This window comes from Aquarana catesbeiana, linkage group LG03 (genome assembly GCF_042186555.1).
Source record: "Aquarana catesbeiana isolate 2022-GZ linkage group LG03, ASM4218655v1, whole genome shotgun sequence".
Classification (NCBI taxonomy): Eukaryota; Metazoa; Chordata; class Amphibia; order Anura; family Ranidae; genus Aquarana; species Aquarana catesbeiana.
The window spans coordinates 671,686,781-671,700,088 of NC_133326.1; the positions used below are offsets into that span (position 1 = coordinate 671,686,781).

Genomic DNA, 13,308 nt, shown 5'->3' on the forward strand with positions numbered 1-13,308 from the left:
GGGGCATGACCCAGGTCCCCAAACACTTTTTATGACAATAACTTGCATATAAGCCTTTAAAATTAGCACTTTTGATCTCTCCCATAGACTTTTAAAGGGTGTTCCGCGGCTTTCGAATTTGCCGCGAACACCCCAAATTGTTCGCTGTTCAGCGAACTGGCGAACAGCTGATGTTAGAGTCGAACATGAAGCTCATCCCTAATACTCATGTATGCATGGCCTAGTTTGCATGCAGCTAGGACGTGGGTAAAACAATAAAGATAGATCAAGCAATGATAATCCTTTTAAGGGCACCCAGTTAATATTATTTGGAAGCATTCCTTATCTAGCAGAGGGGACTAGATTAAAGAATATGTGATCATCATAATTTGCATAATATATAATAATAATAATAATAATATTGCATTATTTATCACCTATCCAATATACTAGTAAAACAAACATGGTTTACTTCAGTGAACTCCAGCCAGACAAAAAAAAAAAAAATCTAAATTTTTTCCAAATGTAAGGAATCTTAAAGCGGAGTTCCACCCAAAAGGGGAAGCTCCTCTTATCTGCTTCCTCCCCACCTCTGGTGCCACATTTGGCACCTTATCGGGGGGAACAGGTACCTGGTTTTGACAGGTACCCGTCCCCGTTTTTGGGAGATCTGGCTTCGCCCGGAAGTTCCGCACCCCTCCTCCATCCCCCCGCCGCTGACTCAATTTTTTCATGGGGATGCTGGACCTCCTCTCTGAGAAAAACCATCAGTACATCTTGAAATACAGCTGTATTCTCCTGTAACGAGTAGACAATGTGGTAATATGTTCAATGGTAGTGAGAGTTAGAACACAAAGAGGACCTTGGAGGTGATCACTTTGTACTTCTTCAGCATCCTCAGCGGAGGGTCCTCTTCACGGGCAAAGCAGAGTCTTTTCCCTTGTGGGTGGTCAGAATGAAGTTTGTCCAAGAGAAACTTTATAAATATCCTGGCTAAACCTTTTCCTCTCATCCAGGGGGCCACACAAAGACCTTGCATCATAGCTGTCTCACCGCTATCAACCAGTAAGAAAAACTCAAAGCCCACCTGAAGAAAAGACATCAACAAGACATGTTCAGGAAAAGAGAACAAAATGAATGGCGTTTTTTTTTTCACCAGAAAATATACATGTGCATTGTTTAGAACATCATATAATTCATAAATTACAATTGCTTGGGTTCATGATTTCTATCATTCCCTAAAGAGCACACAGGACTACAGGCAAATAATCAAGAGCATCAGAAAGTGACGTATGATGTATGATTATGACCAGGGCTTTTTTTCAGCAGGAACGCGGGGGGAACGCAGTTCCGGCACCTCTAGGACTGAATGTATGTAACGGCAAGGGGTGCTGGGGTGTGCTATAGGGTCTATTGATGCTGGCTGCTGGGAGATTTATTTTTACTGGAGGGAATCTATTTTTGCAGAGGAAGGGGATCTATTGTTGCTGTGGAGATCTTCTTCTGTTGCTTGTGGGGCATCTATTGTTGCTGGGGGTGGGTCTTATGTTGCTGGGGGGGGTTAATCGTTTCTGGGATGGATCTACTGTGGAGGAAGGGTTGTTTGTTGCTGGCTGCTGGAAGGTCTACTGATGTTGGCTGCTGGGGAATCTATTGTTGCTAAAGGGGATCTATTTTTACAGGGGGATCTATTGTTTCTGGGGAGATCTTCTGTAGCTCAGTGGGGATCTTTTGTTGCTGGGGGTGGGTCTTATGCAGGGTTTCAATTGTTGCTGGGAGGGGTGTACTTGTTGAGAGAGGGGTCTAAGGTTGCTGGCTGCTGGAGGGTCTAATGATGCTGGCTGTTGGGAGTCCACTGTTGATGGGGTGGATCTATTTTCACTGGGGTGTCCATTGTTGCTACATCTATTTTACTGCCTTTCTTGTTATCATTACCAATTCCATACAAAATACTTAGCACCACAAAATGTTACTTGGTTCTGTATTCCCTAAAAGGAACGGTGCTCGGAGGTGGATAGGGGGCAGAGTCAAGGGGTTATTCAGAAGGGAGGAGTTCCTGTACCTATTCTCTGAGAAAAAAAGCCCTGATTATGACACTTTAAGCAAAGCCAGTTCCATAAAGACATTGTTCGATGACTTTGGTGTGGAGGAACTACAGTGTTCTGAGCAGGACCCCCTTAACCCTACTGAACACCTTTAGGATGAATTGGAAAATGGATTGTCAGTATGGTCTATTCGTCCAACACCAGTACCTGGTCTTATAAAATCTCTTACACAGATGTAAAGTGGAACTTCAGCATTTAGCCCGAATCCTACCCCCTCAACCTGTAGCATTTTGTTTTTTTACCCTATACATACACTTTTCCTGCAGTCTTTTTAGCCAGTCAGGCAATGGCATGGCAGTTTCATCTTCTTCCTCCAGTGGCAGGCAGCATTCTTCCTGAACTGAGCAGCACCCACATATTGAACAAACAAGAGAGAATATATGAACCAAAAAAAAAACTTTGCTTGATTCAGTGTAAGTAACAACAGGTGAGGATAATTAACTTACACCACCTGTATGCACATAAAGCTATTTGCGAACACCCAGGGGATCTATGGATCGCGAAGGGGTGTGTTCCTCAGAATTAGGGAGCATATCAAAAAAGGGGGTACATGGGGAAGGAACGGGATAGAAGACCAGTTCCACCCAAGAAAGAATTCTTCAACAAGGAACCAGCAATATAGCAAAAATATAAATGAGTTTATTTTAGAAAAGTAACTCCACATATACACCAATCAAAAAAAAATCAGACAATGTGACAATAAGTGAACCAAAAACCTCCACTAAAAAATAAAATAGACAACGTTGTCTAAAAACAGAACAACACACAGATGGCCACCACTAAACACACACATACACCCATCTGGGTCAAAAATTGAAAAAGACAGTCTTCTGGATATGTTTCTGAGAAATACTGGATGGAACAGGGGGGGTAGGTGTGTGCAGCCATAAATAATGGGGGTCCACCCCGCGAAGTGCTAATAACAGACTTTAAATGGATCTTGCAGTATGGGCCATGAAGGTAGCTGATTGCAGCACATGTAGCTAGATACCTCACACTCAGTGGTAATGTGGGGTTAACGCTATATAGAGCACCCACATATTGACCTGTCCTGGAGTACAATGAGCCCAGTCTGAATGATGGCGCACCCCTAGGGGTAAGGGGGATGTGTTAATGGCAGGCTGGGCTCATAGGAAAATGGCCAGAATGCCTGAAGAACACTGCTGGTGCTGGACTGAGGAAGAAGCCAGGGACATCACATGAGCATGGGGAAAAAAAAAAATCTAACACTGAGGGGAGCTAAAAATAATGTAACTGGATTTTTACTTTAATGACTCTCGTGAGTGATTTTCCGCCTGAAGCTTGAAGCTCTAAAACTCCCAACAAGCCAAATTCCTTTTATTTCAATCATCCCTGTTTTCACATAAGTGTTCTGTCGCCTGAAGCAAAACACCATACCTCTCAACTTTTTGAGAGTTCAACGAGGGACACCTATTAGCAAAAGTATGTAGGCATAGGACACACTCCTTGCCACAGTCCCTTAAAAGGAGACTTGCAAAAAAAAAATGATTAGTGAACCCACTTTTTTTTTTTACCCATTACTATACCTTTTATATTGGCTTTTGAAATTTAAAATGCAGCAATTTAGAAATTATATGAAAGGTTAAGCACTGGGAAACACTTCTTAAAAGATAAAAAAGTGCATTTTATATACAACTATATAGATCAGATCAAGATGAGGGACAACAGAGGAGGAAAGAGGGACAGAGGGACATTGTTCCAAATCAGGGACGGTCCCTCAGAATATGGGACAGTTGGGAGTTATGACTAATCTGTATTTGCACCTGGACTTAACTTTGTTTATTTACCTATTGTTTGGTAAAAATTGCACGTGTTATTTACTCATTGTTTATGATTGTTAGTATCATTACTATGTAGTAACGTGACTCTTATGTTAAAAAAAAGTATGTAGCCAGTTTGCCAGACTCTCTTCTACTCTCTTCTCGATCCCTATCTCTCTCACACCTCCCAACTTTTTGAGATGGGAATGAAGGACACCTATCGGCAAAAGTATGTAGGCATAGGACGTACCCCTTGCCACGCCCCCTTAAAGGAGAATTGTACAAAAAAAAAAAAACAAGATTGGTTAAACCCACAAGTTTAGCTTTTCTTACCACTACTATTCCTTTATATTGGCTTTTGGCATTTACAAATGCAGCAATTTAGAAATCAGATGAAAGGTTTAGCACTGGGAAACACTTTTTGATCGAAAAAAAGTGCATTTTATATACAACTATATAGATCAGACCAAAATGAGGGACAAATGAGGAGGAATAAGGGACATTGTGCCAAATCAGGGACAGTTGGGAGCTATGAAACACCTGTTGCTCAAAAAAGTACAGGAGCTACTTTTTGACAGATTACAGCCATTTTTTGTCCCATAGAATTGAATGTAAACTCCGGAAAAGCACGACATGAGCATTTCAGTCACACAAGTGATCCCCGCCCCTTGTTACACCCCTTTTGAAACCACATGCTCAGCAAGATGGAGGACAGCACTCTCCTTTTGGAAGCCGAAAGCTTCATTGCACTGGTCAGGACACATCCATGTGTCTATGACCCAAAAGATCCTCAATCTAAAAATTGTGACTGGAAGAATAGAGCTTGGGAGGAAATCACAGCTCAAGTAATTCCAGGGTGGTCCAGTTTGGATAAAACACAGAAGCTTGAGAAAGGTAAGCTTGCTATGTGTTCTGGAGCCATGTTTTGCCTTGCTGTCTGCGTCATTGCCTACATGACAGCCAATCATGGTGATCACATAACCATAAGCCCCGCCCCTGGCATTCTAAACCCCTTAAAGGGCCGGCAGGCACCGGCTCTAAGGGGTTAAGCACAATTTTTCTTTGTAAAGGTTAGTGTTGCTGTAGGTTATATGCACATCGTAAATATGCACCACTGCACAGGGTGGGTCAAGGCACCCCCCAGGAATGTTATTTAATGGAGTTTTGCATTGCTAAAATCACTGCCAAATTCAGCCAACTGAATTTGTTTTTTGCTTTGGTATATGTCACCCAGGGCAGTAGGGTCTGAATTGGGTTGAGGAGGGCAGTATCTTCATTATAAAGCCAAGTACACAGTGACAGGACCTCAAACAGGAGGAAAGATTAAAACTACCATTAGAAAGTATTATTTTATTCAAAAGAGTAGTTGATGACCTGGTGCAGACTTCAAGAAGAGGTACTAAATCAACTGTAAGTGAATTTAAACATACTTGGAATAAACATGGATCTATATGTCCAAAAAAAAAAAAAAGAAAGAAAATTAGCCCAAAAAAATTCTAAAAGAGGGCAAACTCAACCACTTGGTCTTTTTCTGCCATCACACTTCTACATTTCTTCTGATAAACCTCTGATGACAGTGTGCTGGAGTTCTTATTTGGATGTGTGAGGACTGCCAAATAAGAAATGATTTATACTGCACCTTCAACAACCCAAAAGATTTCATTTATCACCATTACTGTGAAGAAGTGCATGAGACAGTCTAAAATGGCCCACGGCAAACAACTGTGTTCTAATGTTATAGCGTATAGGCTTGAGAAAGCCTTGCTGTTATAGGAACCATGCAGCATATTAGTCCTTACATGTGGTAGCTGCATTAGTGTTCTTTTTTTAGATATTTGTTCCTTTATTTTCAACTGGTGATTCTTCCAGTAATACACTTTATGCCCTAGAGCAGGGGTGCCCAACCTTTTGAAGAGCCAGGGCCACATTAGCAACTTGGTAACCGGTCGCTGGCCACAATAAGCGTAGCAGGCAGATGACAGGTCTGTGTCCACTCTACATGTGCAGAGCAGACACGGACACTCCGCCTGTGACAGGAGCTGGCGCTATACAGGAAGCATCAGCTCTGCTTCCTCTAGTGTAGTCTCCTTTCTTCATACGGATGCTCAGGGATGGCGGGTCAGGAACCCACGATCTGGGCTTGCCAACCCCGCCATCCCAGAGCAGGATGTGGCAGGCCACTTCAATGGGTGCTGCAGGCCACATGTGGCCCGTGGGCCAGCAGTTGGGCGCCCCTGCCCTAGAGTTACAGCGCTCACTCACTGTACAGGTATCTAATGAGTAGTAGCATTGTGAAGACCTTCTCACTCCAGATCTCTAACAAAGGGAGCTAGCTTTTTGTAGTGTATAGAAATGGGAACAATGCTCACAGATAAGAGTCAACACAACCAAAGATTATGGGAAGTTATCAGGTCAAAGCTAATACTAAATGAATATAAAAATTGTGACATAACAAAAAATCAAGATAGCAAAAGTCCATAAATGAATTGTGAAAACAAAAATCAATCCGTAAGTGAAAAAATAAAATCCATATTGAAAAATAAACCATCAGAAAATCCAATAGTGAAGGTGAGTCCACAGTGATATATAGTGAGGGTCCACACTGAAGCGATAGGTGCAATATATGTATCTCTTACAGAGAGATGGATCAAAATGCGCATAAGTAAAAGATAACGAGACGGCCAGCTTCCACAAAGCCCGTATACTTCCGGGACTACAACGGTGACGTCAGAACGTAGCTCCTCCTCCCTTATGCGCATTTTTATCCATCTCTCTGTAAGTTACCACGTGTCTTTTTACCTTGAATAAATGTATAAGGATTTACACTATGTGGAGTTTTTTTGGTATAAATACTGCCACAATATCGATCCTTCTGCTGACTACTTCTGCTGATGCTTTGGAGTCCAGTGCTTGCCAGGGAGATCCCGGGTTGGGTTTACAGCCATCTGCCCAGTGTGGTCCCCTGTAATAAGGGACCATCGTTTTCTGGTAAGCGGCAGTACTTTTCAGTGGTGGAGGAGATACATATATTGCACCTATCACTTCAGTGTGGACCCTCACTATACATCACTGTGGACTCACCTTCACTATTGGATTTTCTGATGGTTGATTTTTCAATATGGATCTTATTTTTTCACTTACGGATTGATTTTTGTTTTCACAATTCATTTATGGACTTTTGCTATCTTGATTTTTTGTTATGTCACAATTTTTATATTCATTTAGTATTTGCACCCGCACATTTGGTGCACAATTTTGATATGTGCCGTTAGATGCACCTTAGTTTCATTTTTTGGATATTTATTTGTATTATCAATTTATGTTATAGGTTGTTTGTCACTCATATCTTAAGTTTATGCTCATCAATACGCATTATTCATTGATTAGCGCGACTTTTTGCTCTTTTTATATTTGTGTGGTGTAGTATAACACTTTTTAGTCGCAGCTCCTTTTGTTTCTATTTATAGCGCAGTATCCTTATATTTATCAGCTCAAAGCTCCATTTCTGGATGGCTGAATGGGTCTCTCTTTGTTCTTATCAAACAGATATAACAAAATGCTTTCAATTGAATTTTTAATGGCCACATATTAACAGAAAATGGCCAAAAGGAAAAGGAAAAATAGTTCATTGTCAGGATTAGGAACATTAAGCCATGTCCTGTAATCATCACTCAGATGTTCAGTTATGTCCATTGGTCATCATCCAGATTTAAATCTTCAATGGAAATGGCAAAAGCAAAAGATCAAAGTTGGCATTTTATTGCATATTGTAGGACAACAAAAAGCATTTCATTCTGAGATTGTCTTAAATACTCACGGTTTGCCCCTCAATCTTGGCCACATACATGTGTCTTTGATGATCCTTCAGCCATGCATGTTAACTGTAAGGCAGATAGTCCATTCCTTTGTGTATACCACCTGAGATAGACATCAGCTCTTCATAGTCTTCAGCAGTGGCCGGTACAAAATCTAAGAGTATCATGGGTGATTCCGACATGTTGAGAGATGTGTGGCAGCTGTTCAAGAGAGAGAACCATATATGAATGTGCAACGTTTAACAGATACATCACTCCCTATTAGGATGCCCCATGTTGGCATCCTGTAAAGCAGGTGTGACCAGATCTTTGATACACTGTATGTCTGCACAGAGGGGACCGAACTTGAAACAATGCAAAAAGCCATGATGTTTATTGAACACACAGCAGTGTGTAAAAAAAACAGCAACCCATATAACACCAGTGAACACATGCCAAAGTATAGACGATCTTATATACAAACGGGATGAGAAGAAAAAGAGACAGGCAGGGGGTACAAGAAGCAGTGTGTCAAACAGGTCAGGAACAGGGTCAGAATGGGGGCGAGGTTTACTTGAAGCAGGTATAGGTGGCAGGATAGGATCAGGAGGTTCACACAGCAATAGGATCATAGAATTAGAGGAACACCAAGCAGGGCATATAATCACAGTTATGCTCCAAAAGGTCTTGGCAAATTAGGTGCATAATGCTCCCTTGGCAGTGCCATCCAAACAAACAGTCCTTTCAAAGTTACCTACAGTGCCTTGAAAAAGTATTCACTCTTTTACATTTTCCACATTTGGCATGTTACAACCAAAGGAAAAAAGTGCCTCAATCGGTATAGGGAGGTAGGGGTGGGTACCATAATCCTTATATTAACAGTGATGAGGTATAGGGGGATATGTCAGGGGGATATTTGGCTACTCCAATTATTGCCCTATGACAAAAAAAAAAAAAATGTATGGACATCTCAGTACCCAAAAATTAAACAATTGAATATAAAAATTGGTAATTTATTGTAGAAACAAAAGCAAGAGGGGTTCCCCTAAATGGACTTTTAAGGCACTCAATTATATTGTATATAAAAAGTGTAGCAGAGTATACAAGATCATGTAATAGTAAATTAATTTTATTTATGAAAAAACAACATTAAAAGGTTATAACGAAACATTGATTTATCTGAACAATACGTTTCTATCACCATACAAAATATGTGCATGAAAAAACCTCCTCACACTCAACGCGTTTCGGTATATAGTCTAGTCCTTCAGAAAGTAAGAGGGGTTCATATTAAGTTAGATGGTGAGGTAGTTTTATAATGCTTCGTTAAATCACATTAAAAACTTGCAGTTTAGGATAGCACCGAGTAATTGAGCCAGTGGAAAAGCTGTATTAAGGCAAGAAAGGGGGCATCAGAAAAATCTGTAAGTGTAGGCTGAGTAGCGATGTCCCTAGGAGGCAGAAGTCCTCCCCGCACTCCGCACATACCCCCACATTGGATGCAGGATCATCCCCAACTCCAGCTGCAGGCATGATATTAAACTAAGGGGCTGCATTTACAAGAAAAAAATTAAAGTAATCATCCTCTTTAACTATTCTTTCATTACCAACAAGCATTTTGCCCAGTTTGGATACTTCAAACATGTGGCAAAATAGTGGAATTTGACCTAGCTTGGCAGAGGTTTCAAATGCAACTTGTGCCACTGGCAAACCATCACAAACATACCAGTGTAGTGGTAAAGAGGCCTTTGCCCTCAATATATGTGTGAGTGTGTGCTTTGCAATGGAGGTCTTACTAGCAGGACACCCTATTGTATAAGCCATATAGTCTATTCTGGATCTAAAGCATGAACACCCACCTAAATCCCCCCCCCCCCCAATTCGTGAAAATCTACAAGCATATGGGGCATTGCCAGTTGACATTATGTGTTTGATGTATTTGTGCATGATTGGGCATTTGTTGGCCACAAACCACTATGGTCTTCTTATTTTAACCACTAAGCCACCGCCCACTGTCATATGACGGCTGGACGAGGCTTCTGTTGTTCTGGGAGGACGTCATATGACGTCCTCGCCCTCCCGAGCCACTAGGTCCCGCTGCGTCGCTCGGGACCCGGTGCGCATGCCCGGCTGCCGCGATGTCCGCCGGGCACCCGCGATTGCCGGGTAACAGAGCAGGACCGTGGATCTGTGCATGTAAACACAGATCCACGTCCTGTCAGAGAGGAGAGGAGACCGATGGCGTGTCCCTTGTACATAGGGACAGCGATCGGTCACCTCCCCCAGTCAGTCCCCTCCCCCCACAGTTAGAATCACCTCCTTAGGTCATACATTAACCCCTCGAGCGCCCCCTAGTGTTAACCCCTTCCCTGCCAGTCACATTTACACAGCAATCAATGCAATTTTATAACATTGATCGCTGTATAAATGTGAATGGTCCCAAAAATGTGTCAAAAGTGTCCGATGTGTCCGCCGCAATATCGCAGTCACAATAAAAATCGCAGATCGCCGCCATTACTAGTAAAAAATAAATAAATAATAAAAATGCTATAAATCTATCCCCTATTTTGTAGACGCTATAACTTTTGCGCAAACCAATCAATATACGCTTATTGCAATTTTTTTTTTACCAAAAATATGTAGAAGAATACATATCGGGCTAAACTGAGGAAAAAATTTGTTAAAAAAAAAAAAAAAAAAATTGGATATTTATTATAGCAAAAAGTAAAAAATATTGTGTTTTTTCAAAATTGTCCCTCTTCTTTTGTTTATAGCGCAATAAATAAAAACCGCAGAGGTGATCAAATACCACCAAAAGAAAGCTCTATTTGTGGGGAAAAAATTATAAAAAATTAATTAAGGTGCAGTGTAACATGACCGCGCAATTGTCATTCAAAGTGCGACAGCGCTGAAAACTGAAAAATGGCTTGGGCAGGAAGGGGGTGTAAGTGCCCTGTATTGAGGTGGTTAATTATGACTACACTGTTTTCTGTTCCTGTCCTTTTCCCATAGAGAGACGTTTTTCCCAACTGTTGCCAGCTTTAAAACATCCTACCTAGATCTTCCTCCTGTCTTCTCTGCAATGGGATTGTGCTTGGTGCCGCTGCCTCTTCCTCCTGCTGGTGTGTTGCTGTGAAGATATATTTTTAGTTTCCTCTTACTATTGTATTTTTGCCAAAGAAACAAAGCATAGCTCATTTGATTACTTACCAGGAGGGGCTCGAGATTCCACATCAGCATGTGTGTGGGCCTCTTCAGCATGTTGCTGTTGGCCACAGGGGCTGGCAGGGGTAGATAACCCAGGACTTGATGAAGGGGCTACAATTCAAGTACGTAAAGTTTGGTGAATTTCCTAAAATTTTCTTATCAAGACATACTTTGCATAAAGCATTAAACAGGAACAAGCAGCCAGTCCCGAATTGTCCTCCCTCCGCAGGAAATGGGTGGAGGACATGTCAGAAACGTGATGATGATGACTGGAGAGAGATTTGGGACTTTCCCTTCTCCTATCTAGTTTCAGAAAGAGATAAACTGGTCCAGTACAAAATTCTGCACAGAGCTCACTACACACCCCACAGGCTCCATAGGATGTCGGCGGCATACTCTCCGTTGTGTTGCTCACACCAGCCCGGATAGTTTTTTCACATTTTTTGAGCTGCCCAGCAATCCAGCATTACTGGCAGGAGGTTATTCAGGTGATCGTAAAAGTCACAAAGACCCACGTTCCTTATGATCCTAAATACTGTCTGCTGGGGTTGGTTGAACAAATGCCAATGATTGGAGCATGAAAAATACTTATATCCTTACTATTGTATTACACTCGTAAAGCCATCACAATGACCTGGAAACAATCATCCCCCCCCCTGCTAGATTTTGGAAAAGCCTGATAAATGCCAGCTTACCATTATACAGGGCCACCCATTCGAACAGGGGTTGCCCACAAAAGTTTGATAAAGTGTGGACATGTTGGTTAGATGATGACACCACAGCAAGTAAGAAAGACCTAGTTAGCTTAAAACTATATTTCCAGTGAATGAACCCAGATAATCTTTCATTTAAGTATCCTGCTAACACCAGTTTGAGCACAGATCTCCCCTGAGCTGGAGCCTCTCCCCACCTTGGGGTAGTAGTTTTAGTTGTTTGTGTTAAGTTGAACATAATATCAATGTTAAGGCATGTTACTATGAAATGAGACTTGCCCCTGCGTGGGCAAACAATGTTTGGCCCCTGCGTGGGCTAGTTCTGTTTTGAATGAAAACTCAATAAAAAAAGATTTTTCAAAAAAAAAAAAAAAAACAGTAACCAGCAACCTCCCTCCCACGTAAAATGGTATATGTGATTTTTACGTACCATGCTGGACATTATTATCAGTGTCACCCCGATAATCCACACCAAAAACAGCACCCAGACTGATGATATCCAGCAGTGCCCAGTGATAATCTTTCAGTTGGCTCAGGTGAGATGGAGCCACACCCTGCCTGGTCACATACCCATCGCAAGCCCAACTTCCCAGCAACCTCTTGGTCCACCCCACCAGGTCAGTCACATGCTTTTGTACTTTCTCAGCAGTATGGCGAGCATGACCTCCCACTGCATTTACTGCCACAGCGATTTCCTCCCACGGGAGGTCTGTTTGAGGAGCCCCTTAGCCGAAAGTGCCCAGGCCCCAGATTCTGGAGTAGTACTCCAAATATTTGGAGACCAGGACCTGGTTTTCCTCACTGGAGAACGACAGTAAATGGACTTGTGGCCTCCCAGCCTGCCTGGGTGAACCCTCCCTTGGTGAAGCTGGTGAATCCGAGCTTGGGGACATCCATGAGGCTGGGAGTGTCCACGCCCCAGCCACCTGCCGCCCTCGGGAGGAAGATTCACCCCTCCCGCCTACAGCTGGAGTCCTAACTGCACCACGGCCAGACAACCTTGAACCCCCAGGCCTTCTGGTGGGGGCCATGGCAAAACTAGAAAAGGAGGCAGGAGGTCTGGATAGTGGTAATCAGCGGCAGGCAGGTAAGAAGAACACAGCAGCAGGCAAGTCATGTAGGGGTGTTTTAAACCAAGAGGCAAAACAAGGGTATCTGAAAAGAGCCAGCTTGGAGAAAGAATCAAGAAATACTCACTTTGGGCACAAAATGGAGCTGCCAAGCAAGGGAAAGGCCACAATCTGGTGTGCCACCCCAGACAAACGAGATTCTGCAATGAAAAAACAACAAAGAGGGCAACAATGGATTTCTGCAAATGCAACTTGCCACCAAGGGGGGGAGGAGGGGATAGTCACATTTCAAACTAAAGGGAACCACCAATAAAAGGGAATGGAGAAATTAGGAGGAGGAAAACCAAAAAAAAAAATTTGGGACACTTTTTTGCATGTAGGCGGAGCATTGCTATAATTAGGGGGCGTGGCATTCGTTTGTAGGCGGGGCATAACATAACAGACAATGTGGTGGCGGAAAATGGGTGTGGTTTGCATGGAATAGTGGGCGTGTCTTAAATGGGCATGGCTCAGAAAGGGTGTGGTATGAGATGAATGAGGAATGGAGGGAGAAAAAGAAAGAAAGCGGGAGAGAAAGAAAGAGGGAGAGAAAGAAAGAAAGAAAGAAAGAAAGAAAGAAAGAAAGAAAGAAAGAAAGAAAGAAAGAAAGAAAGAAAGAA

The 13,308-nt window shown here is 42.4% G+C and overlaps 1 long non-coding RNA gene and 1 pseudogene across 3 annotated transcripts in view; one reads left to right on the forward strand and one right to left on the reverse strand.

The window, feature by feature from the left end:
- The window catches only part of LOC141133466 (probable N-acetyltransferase 16), a 32,208-nt pseudogene extending 24,346 nt beyond the window's left edge, over positions 1-7,862 (reverse strand).
- LOC141133467 (uncharacterized) overlaps positions 1-13,308 on the forward strand; it is a 52,591-nt gene that overhangs the window by 14,875 nt on the left and 24,408 nt on the right. The window lies entirely within an intron of this gene.